The sequence below is a fragment of the Pongo pygmaeus genome, chromosome 20 (assembly GCF_028885625.2).
Source record: "Pongo pygmaeus isolate AG05252 chromosome 20, NHGRI_mPonPyg2-v2.0_pri, whole genome shotgun sequence".
Taxonomy (NCBI): Eukaryota; Metazoa; Chordata; class Mammalia; order Primates; family Hominidae; genus Pongo; species Pongo pygmaeus.
Window position 1 is genome coordinate 12,120,709 of NC_072393.2, and position 17,869 is coordinate 12,138,577.

Consider the following 17,869-nt stretch of genomic DNA (forward strand, 5'->3'; position numbering starts at 1 on the left):
CATGTTCATGATTTGAAATATATTTTCTTCTATCAGTTTTAGAAGTACAGTTACAAAATGCCCTTGTTTTTGTCCTGGTCCATTGTGATCACTGAGGAGCACAATCTCATGTGCTTGTATGTAACATGTGTCTCTCCAACAGTAAAAGACTTGGCCTTGGCTGGGTGCAGTGGCTCATGCCTGTAATCCCAGCACATTGGGAGGCTGAGGCAGGCAGATCACCTGAGGTCAGGAGTTCAAGAACACCCTGACCAATATGATGAAACCCTGTCTCAACTAAAAATACAAAACTTAGTCGGGCATGGTGGCATGCTCCTGTAATCCTAGCTAGTCAGGAGGCTGAGAAAGGGGAATCACTTGAATCTGGGAAGCAGAGGTTGCAGTGAGCTGAGATCCCACCATTGCACTCTAGCTTAGTCAACAAGAGCGAAACTTTTTCTGAAAAAAGCAAAAACAAAAACAACTTGGCCTGGTGGTGAGGGGAGGTCAGCTCTAGACTCTTGGACCTGTTTTTGCCTTACTTATTCTCTAAAGGCTAAAATATTTTCTAAAATGTATGGGCACTGTTTACTAGAAGGTACCTTAGTTAAAATATATAAATTCATGTATGCTTTATAAAGCTATATTTTTTTCAAATTGCTTTACTGAGTCATAGGAGGCTAATAAATTTGTGTAAATTGTCTAAATAAAAGCCTTTCTTTCTCTGGTAATGTGCTGGTAAAGTTGATGCTAACTTGTCAACAGCCTGCTTATCTCAGCAGTGTAAAGTTAACGGTAACATGGAAAAGTCACTTTTATATGTAATGCAATGGCTAGAACAATTCAGTCACTTCCTGTAAGGTACCAGTGAAGCTGCTCTTCAGAAAGTTATTTAAAATCCTTATAGTCAAAATCCAGGCACCACAGGATGCAGAATCAATCACTGACCAAGCCCTGTCTGTGTGTGGAGATGACATACCCAGTCCCAGATAATGTATCCACATCAGTGAAGGGTGGAGTCATTGATTGTCAGATCACACAAAGTGACTCAGAGCAGGGAAGACAGGGTAGTGAAACCTGGCCAGGCATGGTGGCTCACACCTGTAATCCCAGCACTTTGGGAGGCTGAGGCAGGTGGATCACTTGAGGTCAGCAGTTCAAGACCAGCCTGGCCAACATGGTGAAACCCTGTCTCTTCTAAAAATACAAAAAATAGCTGGGCATCATGGTGTGTGCCTGTAATCCCAGCTACTCAGGAGGCTGAGGCAGGAGAATCGCTTGAGCTTGGGAGGTGGAGGTTACAGTAAACTGAGATCACACCATTGCACTCTCCAGGCTAGTCAACAGAGTGAGACTCTAACACACACACAAAAAAAAAAAAAAAAAAAAAAAAAAAGTTGGGTGCACCTGAATCCAACCCCTGCCTCATCCTTCTGAATTGAAGGCCAAATGCACCCTGATACTTTTCACCAAAGAGTTGAAATAACACCATCCACTTGACCCCAAATGGGACTTTCCACAGGATGCAAGCACAGTGTTGGAATGGCCAATGACAGTGACAATGAAAGTGCAGGGTGAGGGTGATGAACAGGACACACTGGAGAGCCTGACAGGCTAGATACTGGGGTGTCTTGATCCCTCACAAAGAGCCCAAGGAGCGCCCCAAAGAGGACACTGGAGCACAGGCCCAAAGGATCTTCGTATACCAGGAAGGCCACTAATTTTGGAAGTCAGTGATGTTGGTGGGTTTAGCTTTGGGAGAAGAAATAGGGAAAATCTTTTCTTACAGCTTGAGAAAAATGAATAAACTTCCACAACAAAGTATAGTAGATGAATCGGTAAATTACAAAGATTTAGCAAAATATCAGTCCTCCTTTGCAGGTTGGAGAACTTGTAACAGTGGATAACTCTTCTCTTCCTCTTATCTGTGGGGTAAGACCTGGCTGGCAACTGTTGTCATATGTTTGTGTTCACATATGATTAATGTGTAGTTTGTGCTTTGTTATCATGGAAATCATAATGAAATAATATTGTCCACCTTAATAAGATAAGATTCAGAGAAGATGATTAAATATTGAGTATATCTGAGCACAAAGTTTGAGGATAGCCACTGGGGAAACAGATATCCTGAAGAGGGGGGTCAGTGCTCTAACACAGGGAAGTTGAGTCTTCACTTCTATAAGGCAAAATGAAGATGCTTAACAGGGTGACATTTTCCATACAAGGCCAGTGCACACATTTCAGTGATTTGGTTGGTTGAAGCTACCAAATTTCAATGATGATTGCCTTAACTTTTTGTAAGGAGGGGTAGTGGTCTCAAAAGGATCCTACCTCTGTCACTTCTCAGTCTTTTCTAATCATTTACAGCCCAAGAACAACAAAAAGAATTAATCTTTTTGATATTCGCAGGAAAGGAGCAATTACATGGTAGTGTAAACAGTTCTCAATATGTTTATTGGCTGAAAGGGTTAGATACTTCTACTTTCCCTCATTAGGGATGAAAGGTAAGTACCTTATAATTTCCTTCTAGCCTATAAACATAAACCGAGTTTGAGAGATTTTGCTGGATTCTTCAAATGCTGGGTATTTTCTCGTTGAAACAGAGTCCAGAGTCCAGTGACTGCAAGCTAAGGACAATGAGAAGCCTACAAAGAGAGGTAATTGAAAGCTCACGTCAGGCAGTGACTCACACCTGTAATCCCAGCACTTTGGGAGGCTGAGACAGGCAGATCATCTGAGGTCGGGAGTTCGAGACCAACCTGGCCAACACGGCAAAACCCATCTCTACTAAAAACACCAAAATTAGCCAGGTGTAGTGGCTCATGCCTGCAGTCCCCAGCCATTCAGGAGGCAGAGGTTACAGTGCGCCGAGATCGCGCCATTGCACTTCAGCCTGGGTGACAGAGCAAGACTCTGTCTCCAAAAAAAAGAAGAAAAAAAAAGCTCACTTGGTTCTTCCCATGGTGCCCCCACTGCAGGTGTACCAGCTACTCACGTTGACCATGGGAGGAGCCCTTTTTAATACAAGAATCTCAGAATCCTGGAAAGCTAGGGATCCACAGGCAGATGTAGTAATCAGTGATGCTGTCTGCAAGTGATAATTTTTGTCATGGGGCTTTTTCTAGACACTTCTAGTGAAACAAATGTGGGTTTAGGTAAGAAATAACTTTCAATTCTAGACCTTGAAGTCAGCTTGTCATTAAAAGAGGTCATTAAAAAAAAAGTCTAGGTACTGGACTTGTAAGTAAAAATAAAAAGATTAAATACCTAAAATGGGGTTGTATATAGGCTTAGAAGGAGTCAGTCAAAAATTCAGGGGCCGCTGGGTGTGGTGGCTCATACCTGTAATTCCAGCACTTTGGGCAGATCACTTGAGGTCAGGAGTTCAAGACCACCCTTGAAACATGGGTGAAACACCCAGCATAGTGAAACACCATCTCTATAAAAAAAAATACAAAAATTAGCTGGGCGTGATGGCACACACCTGTAACCCCAGCTACTCCAGAGAATGAGGCATGAGAATCACTTGAACCAGGGAGGCAGAGGTTGCAGTGAGCCAAGATCATGCTACTGCACTCCAGCCTGGGCTACAGAACAAGACTCTGTCTCAAAAATAAAAAAATAAAAAAATTTTTAAAAAGTTCAGGGACCTGGAGGAAGGAGAGAAACTGAAGCATGCTTTGATTAATAGATCTTTCATTTTGACTGATCACTAAAGACAAAGCTATTCACCTAATGGTTTGTGAGGTGAATATTGGAATTTCTAGTCTGTGTCTGGTTTGTCATAGGTAACAAACATGGCATCATCGAAGTCATAAGGGGAAGGGTGTTTTGTTGTAGTAAGGTGCTCTTGCACAACACAAAGGATGGGGGATTTCTTGAATCGCAGCTATTTTCAGGATGACCCACCCCCCCACCCCCATCTCCTTTCCACACCCTTACTCTCTCTTTATCCATGTCTTTGATTTGGCTGCTCCTGAGTTGTATCCTTCATAATAAGTCGGTAAATGTAAGTGAACTGTGGGTAGTTCTATCAAATTATGGAACTTGAGGAGGGTGTTGTACAGGACCCAGGTCTAGATGGAGTTGCTGAGAAGTACAGGTGTCCCCTAGGGCTTTGAGTGGCATCTGCCGAGTGGGGCTGTGTTGGATGAGCCAGGAACTCATGGAGTCTCTGCTAACTCTGGGTGGCTTCTGAATTGAATGGCTGCATAATTGCTTAGTGCTGGAGAATTGGTTGGTGTTCAGCAAGCACCACACATTTGATGTCAGAAAAAAAGACAGCCTAGGTCAGAACCTTCCACTGACTCACAGTGAGCGAGTGGTCTTTGCTGGGCATTGAGACCCTGGTGGAAGGACTGTGTCCACACTGTGGGGATGGGCCAGCAGGGTGTGTGTGGAAGTCCCAGAAGTAATTTTCTGGCTGCTCACGTTTCCCTCACACACTACCTAGGAGTGGGCCAGCCTGGCCTGTGTCTGCACAGTCCCAGTGGTTCCTAAGCTTGGGAATGTATAACGATTGGGGTGTGGGTTTCCTTGTGAGCTGTGGGTGAGGCAGGCTGCCTACCTGAGCTGCCTCCCTTTTGTTTCTTTTACAGAATCTTGCTGCCATGGAATTGCTCTTTCCCCACGCATCTGAGAATTTATTTTATTTTATTTACTTATTTACTTACTTTATTTATTTATTTATTTTTCAGACAAAATCTCACTCTGTCGCTAAAGCTGGAGTGCAGTGGCGCAATCTCGGCTCACTGCAACCTTTGCCCTCCAGGTTCAAGCAATTCTCCTGGCTCAGCTTCCCAAATAGTTGGACTACAGGCACATGCCACCACACGCTGCTCTTTTTTTTTTTTTGGTATTTTTAGTTATAGCAAGTTTTCACCATGTTGACCAGGCTAGTCTCAAAGTACTGACCTCAAGTTATCCACCCACCTCAACCTTCCAAAGTTCTGGGAATAAAGGCATGAGCCACTGCACCTGGCCACATCTAAGAATTTTATTCTATGATTTGCGTGCTAGAATTTTAACTAGCTGGTTGGAAACTTAGTGAATAGTTTGATAATCTTTGAAGAAGGAAATCGAGTTCTTGAAATAAGCCGTTTTGTGCCAAGTCAAAATATTAACAATATGAATACTCAGAGACACATCACCCCAAAATGGATAGGCCTTGGGCAGTTCTGGTGTGTCTCCTTGGTCTCGCTTATTTTTGATACACAAAGGTGATCAAAGTTTTGATTCTTTTTGTTATTTTTTGTAACTTTGTCATCTCTGTGTCACAAAGCAGAATTTTGCCACTTTCGAATTTTTAGTAACAGAATATTACCATTAGTACACCATTAGTATTATGCTGAGAGGGTGTATTTCTGGGTTTTTCCCTGAGCCTGTTGCAAACATGCTGCTCTGTGAAGTTGTGGGTCATGTAATTGACTTGCCTATTTCCCTGCTTAATGGGACTTGAGTTGGTTCAAGTCTATCTTTGATCTTATTGACAATGCTCTTCTTGTTTTTGGTCCAAATTGGAAATACAACACAAATTCTTACACGTTGGGAAAAAATTCCTGGGTTGTAGATTATGAGTAAATTCAAAATTACCAGGAAATGTCGACAGAGTATGAATGTAACTTATGGATTAACCATCTCACCTTTCATGGATGTGTCTTTATTCTTGTGATTTTCCAACACTTTGAATTATCTAACGTACTTTTTGTTGCCCATTTACTCTGAAACACAATCTCTGTGTGATTATGTATTGCTTTTTACTGGTTGCCATTGGTTGAGCATTTTTCCTATATGACCTTTCATCTCCTGTGTAGCTGTTTCCGGTCATCCTCTTACATTTGACTAATTGGTAGTTATTTTTCTTTCTTTCTTTCTTTTTTGTTAATTTGACACAGCCTTGCTCTGTAGCCCAGCTGGAGTGCAGTGGTCACTCACTGCTCCCTGCAGCATCAAGCTCCTGGGCTTGAGCAATCCTCCCACCTCAGCTTTCTGCCCAGCTAATTAAAAATTTTTTTTTTAGAGACAGAGGTCTCACTGTTTTGCCCAGGCTGCTCTTGAACTCCTGGGCTCAATCAGCCCTCTGCCTTGGCCTCACAAAGTGCTGGGATTGCAGACATGAGCCACCATTCTCAGCAATAGGGTTTTTTCTTTTTTTTAAACTACGTTTCTGACCAATATTTTATTAAAATCTTTAAGAACTGCATACTAACAAAGGTTATTCTGTTCTGTTTTTCATTTTCTGTTTTACATTTTCATTATGATTACTTGTTTTTCTTTTTTATTCTCATTTTTTCCTAGATAATTACAATACTTTTCCATGTAGGGGCCCTGGCATGCATTTTCATCCTTCATGCAATTATACAGCTACCTCGATGTCCCTTCTCTCTGCTATTCTGAAATTGGACCTCACTCCTTTGTGACTCTTGCTCCCCATCTGCTATTGTGATAAAGTCCTGTCTGATTACATCATCTCCAAAGCCTCTTTTATGGACTTCTATTTACCCCTTGGCGTGCCCTGCATTTACTCTCCTCAAAATATATACTTAGAGGCCAGGTGCGGTGGCTCACGCCTGTAATCTCAGTACTTTTGGATGCCGAGGCAGGAGGATCCTTGAGCCCAAGAGTTTAAAACCGTCCTGGGTCACATAGGGAGACCCTGTCTCAAAAACATTTATACTTACAAGTCCTAAACCCCAACAGGGTCATATTTGGACACGAACCCATTAGGAGATCACATACATTTATAAAGGAGGGCCCTCATAATGGGATTAGTAAGAGAGAGAGAGAACTCTGTCTGTCCAGCATGTGAGGACAAAGCAAGAAGGCATCTAGCTGCAAACCAGGAAGATAGCCTTCACTAGGAACAAAATTGCTGGCAGCAAGATTTCGGACTTCCCAAGCTTCAGAACTGTGAGAAACAAATTTCTGCTGTTTAAGAAACTGAGTCCACGGTATTTCGTTATATCAGCCTGAGCTAAGTCACCCCGAGTCCTCACATTAACCATATACTGTCGTACAAGTGCTGCATTTGGATCTACCTGGAATGTCTCCAGATCTACTTTTCCTCTTGGACCCATTGTGAGAATAGGTTTGCCTCATAGACAACTGCTGGTGATATTAGTGATAGCCTACCAACTAGGGACTAAAAAGAAAGTTTTTCTTTTTTTTTTTTTCTTGCTTTTTTTTTTGAGATGGAGTTTTTGCTCTGTTACCCAGGCTGGAGTGCAATGATGCAATCTCGGCTCACTGCCAGTTCTGACTCCCAGGTTCAAATGATTCTCCTGCCTCAGCCTCCCAAGTAGCTGGGTTTACAGGTGCGTGCCACCACATCCGGATAATTTTTGAACTGTTAGTTAGAGATGGGGTTTCAACACGTTGGCCAGGTGGCTCTCGAACTCTTAATCTCAGGTGATCCACCTGCCTTGGCCTCCCAAAGCACTAGGATTACATGCGTAAACAACCACACTTGGCCTCTCATTCATATAGATATATATATATATTTTCTGTTTTTTAAAAAAATAGAGACTAGGTCTATGTTGCCCCGTGTGGTCATAGCCCAAACTTTTGGGCTCAAGTAATTTACTCGCCTCAGCCACCCAAAATGCTGGGATTAAGGCATGAGAAACTGTGCCAGGGCAAATGAAAGAAACTTAGTGGGAGGCCAGGCATGGTGGCTCACACCTGTAATCCTAGCACTTTGTGGGGCTGAGGCGGGTGGATCACCTCAGCTCAGGAGTTCAAGACCAGCCTGGACAACATGGTGAAACCACATCTCTACTAAAAACACAAAAAAATTAGCTGGGCATGGTACTCCCATTCTCACAGTCATGCAAAAGCTCTTTCTTAAGGATTCCACCTGCTAGAAAGCATTATATACTGCCTGCACTGATTCAAGAGTGTCTGGTTTCATGTCCATGTCATAATTACAACCACAATCCTAAAGGGACTGATTTACCACACTGTGGTTGCCATAAGGCCCAAATTGTGCCCTCAGCAGCAACTGTATCATCCCAAGTCACAGCTCTACCCTCTAAAGGTGTGCCTGAGGCCTGTGCCTGCCATACTAACACATTAACCTGTCCAAAGCTTCCTTCAGAGCTGTGTCCCAGTCCCAAAGTGCCCCTTTCTAAAACATTGGGCTAAGTGTCAGATAAATACTGTCCAATAATCCAAAGACCAACAAATGTCTGAATTTCTTTTTTTTTTTTCTTAAGGGAAATAGTATGGCTCTGTTTCCCAGGCTGGAGTGCAGTGGTGGGATCATAGCTCACTGTAGAAACTCCTGGGCTCAAGGGATCCTCCTGCCTCAGCCTCACAAGTAGCGTGGAATAAAGGCACATGCCACCATGCGCGGCTGTTTTTAAATTTTTTTGCAGATGGAGTCTCACTCTATTGCCCAGGCTGTTCTTGAACTCCAAGGCTCAAGTGATCCTCCCACCTCAGCCTCCCAAACTGCTGAGATTACAGTTATGAACCAATGCACCCAGACCTCAAAAAGGAATATTTCTAAGGGAAAACATCTAATGTTCAAATTGTTGTGTATAGAGCAGTTAACGGGAAATATCATATAGGGTCTATGGGATTCTAGGTCATTAGGTATGAAACAAATATGAGGAAGTTCAGAGAACAAGCTGACTTGATGATTAATGCTGAAGGTGCTGCCAGCTTGGTTTAAGTTTTCCTCCTCCCTTCCTCCCTGATGAATTTGATAAAGTTTAAAGGGATGGTTTCACCAGGGGCCTTTTCCATTGACGGCAAGGAGGTCATCCCTCCTGGTAAATCCTCAGTAGTCCAAGCCTTTTACGTGGCTAGAATGATCCGGTCCATAAGGAAATGTCACCACCTGGTGTATTTTACACTTTGACCATTAAAGGGGTACAGGGTTTCCCCAGGGAGTTTGGTGGGATTTTAATTTTTTTTGTTTGTTTTGAGACAGTGTCTTGCTGAAGCGCAGTACCCAATTATAGCTCACAGCAGCCTCAAACTTTGAGGTTCAAGTGACTCTCCTGTCTCAGCCTCCTGAGTAGCTGAGACTGGAGGTACACACACTTCTCCTTGGTAATTAAAATTTTTTTATGGAGATGGGAGGGTCTCACTTCATGGCTCAGGGTGGTCTCCAACCTTGGGCTTCAAGTGATCCTCCCACTTTGGCCTCCCAAAATGTTGGGATTACAGGCATGAGTCATGGCACCCGGCCTCCCCGGCTGTTGTTTGAAGGTCTTTGCAATCTCTAAGAGTTCTGCAGCAGTTTATTCCGTGACATTGAGAGTCTCATCCTTTGATCCCATTTTGCAGCAGTAGTTGAGTGTTCACTTTTCTTTCCATAAGGGGGTGAGCTTGCCAGTGACCCTCATCCCCCCTTCATTGATGACTACGTCATCAGAGCCTTCCTCTTCATAAATTCCCATGAAATCCAAGTTTTCATGTCCCAATCGGGCTTAGTTATGATAGCTACTGGCCCACACCAGTTTCCACAGCACCCCCGTCCCATGGAAGCCACCCGACTCTCTCCTCCCCAAGTGTCCTGTCCCGGGAGTCCCCATCATCTCTGCTCCCCCAGGTTCCAGGCCCTAGAGCCACGCTGCTGCAGAGCCCGGTTCCCAGGGCTGCTCCTCCACGTATCCACATCCGTCTCCAGCTCTCCACCCTCTCTCCCACCAGCCAGGCCTGGAGATGCTGCAGTGTCACTGAACGTGGGTCCCTCAGCTGCCACCTCCACCACGATCTGGAAATCTTTTGAATGCACTTAAGTTATCTTAGAATTTTCCTTCCCCACTTTATACGTAAACATAGGAGGACAGCAGGGACGCTACTGGTGTCTTATTCACACAGTGGGATTGAGGGTGTTTGTGTAACTGATCAATGGGTGAGAAGTAGCTGAATAACCTGCAGGGGGCAGCAGAGCCCGAGGCCAGTGACTCCACGGGGAGGCCAGTCTGGAGCCTGCAAAGGAAGGGAAAGGGAACCTTTCCTGGGGGCTTCCTGGCAGCCCGCCCTCCCCTACAGGTGGCCTCCAGCTGCTCAGAGCAGCTCCAGAAGGAGTGTGGATTCCGAGAAGCTGAAGAGCCCTGGAAAGCAGAAGACCCACATGCACACGTACGTGTGGGGGTTCTGTCCTTTCTAGTGTTGTACCCCTGGAGCCTGGGGCTGTCTTCTGGGCAGGGTTTGGAGTTTGACATGCATGGGGCCACTGGGATCAGATTTGTAAGATACAGTGAATTTCTTTCAGTTTTTCTTTAAAGATTTAGCCTGCTAACTTCCTTGTCTTTTGTTCTCAAACTCAACTTTCCTGTTCCTCCTTGCCCCTAGTTACTGTAAAACAGCCTACCCCCTTCCCGTCAGCTCTAATCAATAACTCACATCTGTTCCCTTGGTTACCTGTACCCATTGTTCCCCTGAAACTGCGCGTCTCACGCTCCACCTCTGTACTTCAGATATTTAGAAAAATATGTACAAGCAGCCAATCGGGTCAGCTCAGATTGTGTGGTCCGACCCCAGCCCATGAAGGAGTGACACAGAGATAGGGACTGCGTTAAGGATAAAAACCTCCTGGTCTCCTTTGTTCTCTGTGCTCTTGTGATCTTGATTGACGCCAAGTGGCACCCTTCTGCAGTAGTAAATTGCCTTGCTGAGAGGATTAAACTTTTGCCTGAGTGCTGGTTTTACTTCACGGCACCGAGCTTTTATTCCGGGAGCATTTTATATCCAATAATTCTGGGGGATCGTCCGAGATCCCCATGCTCCTTTTGGAAGGGTTCTTCAGTCACCCTACCCTGGGGAGATGCGTCCCACTGCCCCATTGCTGTGGCCTCAGGGACAGGATATCGAGACCCACCCATTTTGACGAATAAACTCGGACTCTCAGCAACGCGGGGAAGACAGGCTTGCAATACCGTGGCCAACAGGTAAACTCTGTACACAGACCAAGGTGGGAAACGTCGCAGGGGCAACTAAGTAATTCTTTGGTAGTCGGAGGGGTGTGTCAGGGCATTCTGGGGGTTGAAAGCTCATGAATGGTAACAAGCACTACTGCTGTGCGGAGCGAGTGAGTCCAATCTGCGGTTCTGTGGTCACCTCACACGGCTTAGGGCAGCCCTTCGGGGGTCCTGTCACAGGTTTATACTGACCTGCCATAAATGCTAAGAGGAACCTGAAACAAACCTGCGAGGGAAGCGGCCAGAGTGGATGAAGCGAAAGAAGGGTTCAAGGAACCTCCAGCAGGTGGAGCTAAAGGATAGTCGAATGGAACCTTAGCAACGCTTTCAGTGAGGGATAGGCAAAAGACCCCGTAATATGAGGGGTTGAGCCATAAGGAACCCCCCAAATAGGCAAGAGATCCTTAATATGAGGGGTTGAGCCACAAGGAACCCCCCAAATAGGCAAGAGATCCTTAATATGAGGGGTTGAGCCACAGCAAGCCCCCCTAGGCAAGAAATTCCTATTACGAGGGATTGAGCCTAGCCAGGACCCAGAATAGGAAATATTACAAGCAAAAAAGACAAAGTTAGCAACAAAGATATCCCCCCTAATAGTCCCCTAGGTCTCATGTGAAAACATTAGAAAGATAATGAAAAGACTAAACATAAGAAAAAGCAATTAGTGATAAAATATTGCTGCTCCATTTAGACTCAAGGACCAATCCTTGAACCCTTAGTTTTCTGGCCAGAATTTAAGTCGAATGAGGGACGGATTTGTGAACTTCTAATAGAAAATGTTGCTAGTAGAAGATCTGCCTCCCAAGAAGAAATAACTTATGCTCTATGTTAGTGGCAAGGAGTTGTCCTTTCCCCTCCTCCAAGGATTGAAAGGAGCAAGTCAAAAACTAATCTTTGGAGGAAAATGAGTTGCACACGTGCCTTATTAAGATAGAACCATCTTGAATGAAAAAGACAGTGAAGGAAGGGGCTCGGGGGATCCTAGCAAAAAGAACAGCATGCAAGATCCCCTAGACCATTCCCCACCTAATATACCCAACCCTTCCCCTCAGGCATCGCTCAGTAAGTCTGTTCTTCCCCAGCCTAAGTCCCCCTCCCCTAAAGAACTTCAAGCTCCTAATTCACCAGATGGCTTTTGCCAGGCTAGCAACATGAAGGATCCACCGCAACATGTTGTCAGCGTTGTCTGGCCCATAGTGCACCCCCGCAGCAGGCAAAGCCCATGCTCCTGCCCACTGGCTGGTCCAAGGTCCCGGCACTGTATTGACGGCGGCTCTGCATGACATGCAAGCCAGGCCCCAGCCTATGCCCCGTGCAAACTACATTATAGGATATCTGCCTTACTTTGCCGAGGCCAAGTAATACGGGGCTTCAGCGATGGCTCCAAGCAGCCTGGCATCCCCGCAGCTAAGTTTTCTGAGCAAGAAGTAGATAATCTTTCAGCGGATATATCCATTAGCATTTATTATAGTCAGGCCAGTGTTAAAAGTGAAAATATCCACCAGAAAAGAACTCTGATTCTTTAAAGTCACCTATATTAAAATGTGCCACCAAAAAAGAATTACATGTATATAAATATGAGGCTATTCTGTTAAAAATGATAGTTTAGGCCGGGCGCGGTGGCTCACGCCTGTAATCCCAGCACTTTGGGAGGCTAAGGCGGATGGATCACGAGGTCAGGAGATCGAGACCATCCTGGCTAACACGGTGAAATCCCATCTCTACTAAAAATACAAAAAATTAGCCGGGCGCGGTGGCGGGCGCCTGTTAGTCCCAGCTACTTGGGAGGCTGAGGCAGGAGAATGGCGTAAACCCCGGAGGCGGAGCTTGCAGTGAGCCGAGATGGCGCCACTGCACTCCAGCCTGGGCAATAGAGCCAGACTCCGTCTCAAAAAAAAAAAAAAAAAAAAAGATAGTTTAACATTACTAGTAATTTGCTTAACCTAACAAGTTTCTTAACGAAAGATCCAAATCTAAAAAGGAAGCACACATGTTTAGATTTAACTGATTACCATACAAATGTCCGGCCAAACTTAAGAGAAACCCCCTTCAAAAACGATTAAAGGAAAAAGGATTCAACAGATGTTCAATAATAGAGAAGTTCCTAGAGAAATAAAATTTAAAAAATTGTATAATAATTAGTTTACCCAAATTTGTAAGCTGTTTGCACTTAGTCAAGCTTTAAAGTAACTGCAAAGGAACCATCTATACTAATCTATATTGTTCTAAATACACCTTTATAGTGGCTCATACATTTAGAAAATTTCAGACAATAATAAAGGTCAAACCCTTGTTCATGAAGAGTTAATAACCCAAATGTTAAATAATCTTCAGTTACCAGAAAAAAAAAAGCTATTTTCCATGTCCCCAGGCACCAAAAAAGCCTGTCTTTCAAGAGTGAAGAAAATAACCTAGCAAATCAGATAATCCGAACCAGCTGCCGTTTCTCCTGTAGGGGCTGAAGGGAACTCAAATGTTATTTAAACCTCTTATGAAAGAAGTCCTATCCCACCTACATTAGAGGACCCATTAAAGACCTCAAGCTATGTATAGCACAGTTAAAGTTTATACGTGTATAAAAATGTATACCCTTAGCCAAACAAGTCTAGAAACTTAGTTGCCATAACTCAAATGTCTTCTGTCTTCCTATTAATCCAAACTACCTCTCAAAACAATCCACTGCCAACATTCCTACATACTTGGTTTATCTTCCACTTTCTCTTCCCTCAAAACTCATAATTTTCCAGTACAGGTGCCACCCCTAGAGTTCCCAGTACATCAACACCGGCCTGAGGAGCTGGCCTAGTACTTCCCACCATTGAAACTGCAGTCCAGACAGCAGAGAAAGGATAGACCCATCACACCCGAGTCAAGAAAACACCGCCACCCCCAAAGTCATAGACCATTATTCCAGGGGAAAACCCCCTCAAACTAAAGCTAAGAAAAATTTAACTCTCTTCCATCTATTCTATTACTCTCTTCTTTTCCCCTTCCAATGCTGACCACCTTGTCATTAATGTAACTCAATCAAACTCACCCCAAGTTATCACATTTAATGCTACGTCTAGTCATACCCTGTAAAGATCTCCAAAGTCAAAGACAAGTCTCAGCCTCAGAAAAGTATCTCTGCCCAAGGTGAAAGGCTCCCCCTACCAAGACTCTTGTTCCTTAACAAATATAAGAAAACAAGTCTGTCATAGCTAGAATGATGTCCTATGGACAACCAAATATCAAGGCTAGACCTCATCAGCAGGTGGCTGTATATCCTTAAAACCACACATTCGTTTCACTAAAAAAAGCACCTCCCCCAATTGCCAGTATAATCAATGTAATCTCATACAAATTTCCACCTCTACTGACCCTAAACCTACTTTAAGTCACTTCTATGGCACAGGAGCCAACTTGGCCAGCACAGACCTCATAAGATCTTTTGAAATGCGTTTTATTAATCCTTCATTCTCTTCACTCCCTTCCTTCTCTTCACCTTCTAAGCTTTCTTCTAATCAGACTGCCACCTCTTTTCTACCTAATGATAATACTAAAGTAAATATTGTAAAAGTAAAAGATTTAAGACAAACCCTAGCAATTAAAACAGGATATCAAGATGTAAATGCCTGGTTGGAATGGATTCAATATTCCGCCTGCGCATTGAACAAAAGCAATTGTTACGCTTGTATGCATGGCAGACCAGAGACCCAGACTGTTTCCTTTCCACTAGGATAGCCCTTCAGTCGACCAGGCATAGGCTGTATGGTAGCTCTTTTCCAAAATTCCACAGCCTGGGGCAGCAAATCATGCCAAGCTCTCTCTCTGCTATATCCCGAAGTCCAACAACTGCAGGCCAGCCCCCAAATGCCATTCAGCTTCCTTCTCCTGAGGTCAATTTCACCTCATGTCTCTCACGACAAGAGGAGAATCTAGTGTTCCTAAGAAGCTTAACCAGATGGAATAAGCTTAAGCCCTTCCAAAAACTTACCCATCAGTCTGCCCTTAGTCATCCTCAAGCAGATGTATGGTGGTATTGTAGTGGACCTTTACTGGATACTTTGCCAAGTAACTGGAGCAGCACTTGCACTCTTGTCCAATTGGCGATCTCTTTCACACTGGCATTTCGTCAACCAAAAAAAAAGAAAAGCCACAACACCAAAAAATAAGAGAAGCCCCTTATAAGTCTTTTGACTCTCAAGTTTACATAAAGGCCATTAGAGTCCCATGGGGAGTGCCTAACAAGTTCAAAACCTGAGACCAAATAACTGCAAGATTTAAATCCATATTTCCCTGAATAACTATTAATAAAAATGTAGCTTAGATAAATTACATCTATTATAATTAGCAGCAGTTTATGAATTACACCAAGGATCTTATCAAAAAATAGCTGACCAATTAAGGCCTACTAGCTAAATGGCTTAAGAAAACAGAATCACTTGACTGGGCGTGGTGGCTCACACCTGTAATCCCAGCACTTTGGGAGGCCGAGGTGGGCGGATCACGAGGCCAGGAGATCGAGACCATCCTGGCTAACACGGTGAAACCCCGTCTCTACTAAAAAATACAAAAAAATTATCCGGACGTGGTGGCGGGCGCCTGTAGTCCCAGCTACTGGGGAGGCCGAGGCAGGAGAATGGCGTGAACCCGGGAGGCGGAGCTTGCAGTGAGCCGAGATTGCGCCACTGCACTCCAGGCTGGGCGACAGAGCAAGACTCCATCTCAAAAAATGAAAAAAAAAGAACCAGAATGGCTCTAGACATATTATTAGCCGAAAAAGGTGGAGTTTGTGTTATGATTAAAACTCAGTGTTGTACCTTCATCCCAAACAACAGTGCCCCCAGTGAGAGCATAACAAAGGACTTCTGCTTTATCCAATGAATTAGCTAAAAATTCTGGAGTCAATGACCCTATTTCAAGATGGCTAGGAAAGGAGTTCAGTCAGTAAAGAATCATAGCCTCAATACTTCTTTCTTTCACAGGCGTAACAGGTGTACTTATTCCTGTTAGGCGTTGTGTCATACCATGCATCCATAGGCTAATACAAAGGACTGTACAAACAGCACTTACTGAAACCTCCCTTAGTTCTCCTCCACCTTGTTCAAGTAAGCTTTTCCTTTTAAAAGATCAAATCAAACAGCAAAGCCAAAACATGTTAAAAAAGTTTAAAGAGAAAAAATCGTAAGAAAATTAAAAGGGAGGAATTGTAACATACAGTAAATTTCTCTGAGTTTCTTTTTGTTTGTTTGTTTTTGAGACGGAGTCTTGCTCTGTCACCCAGGCTGGAGTGCAATGGCGCGATCTCGGCTCACTGCAAGCTCCACCTCCTGGATTCACGCCATTCTCCTGCCTCAGCCTCCCCGAGTAGCTGGGACTACAGACACCGGCCACCACGCCCGGATAATTTTTTGTATTTTTTAGTAGAGACGGGGTTTCACCGTGTTAGCCAGGATGGTCTCGATCTCCTGACCTCATGATCCACCTGCCTCGGCCTTCCAAAGTACTGGGATTACAGGCGTGAGCCACCGTGCCTGGCCTCTCTGAGTTTCTCTTCAAAGACAGCCTGCTAACTTCCTTGTCTTTTGTTCTCAAGCTCAACTTTCCTGTTCCTCCTTGCCCCTAGTTACTGTAAAACAGCCTACCCCCTTCCCGTCAGCTCTAATCAATAACTCACATCTGTTCCCTTGGTTAGCTGTACCCATTGTTCCCCCGAAACTGCACGTCTCACACTCTCCATCTCTGTACCTCACGTTCCCCTCTCCTTCTATATTTAGAAAAATATGTACAAGCAGCCAATCGGGTCAGCTCAGACTGTGTGGTCGAACCCCAGCCCATGAAGGAGTGACACGGAGATAGGGACTGCGTTAAGGATAAAAACCCCCTGGTGACCTTTGTTCTCTGTGCTCTTGTAATCTTGATTGACACAAGTGGCACCCTTCTGCAGAAGTAAATTGCCTTGCTAAACAAATTAAACTTTTCCCTAAGTGCTAGTTTTACTTCGTGGGACCAAGAATTTATTCCTAAAGCATTTTATATCCAACAGAGATATTCATATATATAAAGAAAATGTGGGCCGGGCGCGGTGGCTCACGCCTGTAATCCCAGAACTTTGGGTGGCCCAGGCTGGTGGATCACTTGAGGTCAGGAGTTCGAGACCAGTCTGGTCAACATGGTGAAACCTTGTCTCTACTAAAAATACAAAAAATTAGCCGGGCGCGGTGGCATGTGCCTGTAATCCTAGCTGCTGGGGAGGCTGAGGCAGGAGAATCACTTGAACCCAGGAGGCGGAGGTTGCAGTGAGCGGAGATCGCGCCACTGCGTTCCAGCCTGGGGGGACAGAGCGAGACTCTGTCTCAAAAAAAAAAAAAAAAAAGAAAAGAAAATGTGTGAATATCAGGCTAGAGCCAGAATTGTTTGGGAGCGTCACCTGGATAAAGGGTTCATGAAGTTGACAGTTTATTTAGGTCAAAAGCTTAAATTAACCCCTGGAGAGAGTTTCCTGCTGGTGAAAATGAAGATCTGGAAGGAGGGAGCATTTTCACACTGTTAGGAGGGGATGGGGGTGTGAGAGCAAGTCTTAGCCATGCCTCATCCCCAGTTGCGGCCCGCTCCAGGACATATGCTTCTCCTCCTGGTACAGTCGTGCTTGGCCTGGTCTCCGTTCCACTGCTGCTGTGAGGCAGGAGATGGCTCCTGTGGACACTGAGTCTGAAATTTCCTACACACTCCTGTGACCCCGTGCAGAACGAAGGAGCAGGGACAGTCCCTTGAGTGAGGAAGACGCTAGTGTTCTCCTCTATCAATAGCAAGTTTGGCTGAAATGCAAATATCCAATAACCAGAGTGCAGGAAGGAGCTCGCCCTTAGAGAAGCTGTGGTTAGAATCCGTCAGTCTGGCTCTGCGGGGCCTGATACCCAGGGCTTCCGCTGTCACTCAGACATGGGGGGCGGGGCCTAGCATTCCATCCAATC